The sequence below is a fragment of the Delphinus delphis genome, chromosome 17 (genome assembly GCF_949987515.2).
Source record: "Delphinus delphis chromosome 17, mDelDel1.2, whole genome shotgun sequence".
NCBI lineage: Eukaryota > Metazoa > Chordata > Mammalia > Artiodactyla > Delphinidae > Delphinus > Delphinus delphis.
Genome location: NC_082699.1, coordinates 57,554,424 through 57,555,370, shown reverse-complemented (window position 1 = coordinate 57,555,370; position 947 = coordinate 57,554,424). Strand labels below are relative to the sequence as shown.

Here is a 947-nt window from a genome sequence, read left to right as displayed (position 1 = left end):
ATACAACAAAATATTATTAAGCCCTAAAAAGGTATGAAATCCTGATGCATGCTATGACATGGACAAACCTTGAAAACATTGTTATAAATGAAATAATTGGACATAAAAGGACAAATACTGTATAATTCCAGTTAATGATATATCTAGAATAGGGAAATTCATAGAGACAGAAAGTAGGTTAAAGGTTACCAAGGGTTTCCTCTGGGCAGGAAGGGGAGGTGAAGGAATAGTCAGCAGTTCAGCCCAGGAAAATGGCCAGGAAGAAGCTGCAGAGGTTCCTGAGTGACCAGGGTGACAAAGAGCGTAGCCTGACCACAGAGATCCTGGATGTTTGGTCCCTTAGCTTTAATACCAGATTGAGGTGGTCTGGTATATGCTTTGTATGCAGCATTTTCTATTCTATCCTTGGAACTGGATTGCTATGGCTTCCTGGTGGCATAAAAGTTTTGGCAGTGTTTTAGAGCCTGGGAAATAATCCTGCATGAGTCAGTATGAGTTTTTTAATGGGCTCTGTGAAGCAACTGACGAAAATATTTGAAACAAGATTGCCTGCAACAATTATTATTCTTTTTTGTTTGTTTCATATTTACACTGTGTGCTTATTTTTGGTCACATAAGAAGGGAATGAATATGTTGCAGTTCTTGTGAAGAGCCTAATATAGTCTATCATGCATCTTATATGCAAAAGATGCAGTCATGAAAGGCTATTTTTCTCTCCTAAGTTGAAAATCAGAAACTCTTTGAAAACAGTGTTTGAAAGTGTATGCTGTGGTTTTGGTTAAGTATGATTTTCTTGATACAATAATCATTCCAAAAAAAATGCAATAATTTAAGACCATTTGTATTCTGCTACAAACTACATGGTTGAATAAACTGTTAAATGCTTGTAATTTTTTTTAATTTTTTTATACAGCAGGATCTTGTTAGTCATCAATTTTATATACAAC

The 947-nt window shown here is 35.4% G+C and overlaps 1 pseudogene; it reads left to right on the top strand.

Annotated features, from left to right (window-relative positions):
- The first annotated feature begins 251 nt into the window (after positions 1–251).
- LOC132440346 (vesicle transport protein SFT2A pseudogene) lies at positions 252–726 on the top strand (annotated as a pseudogene).
- Positions 727–947: the final 221 nt, after the last annotated feature.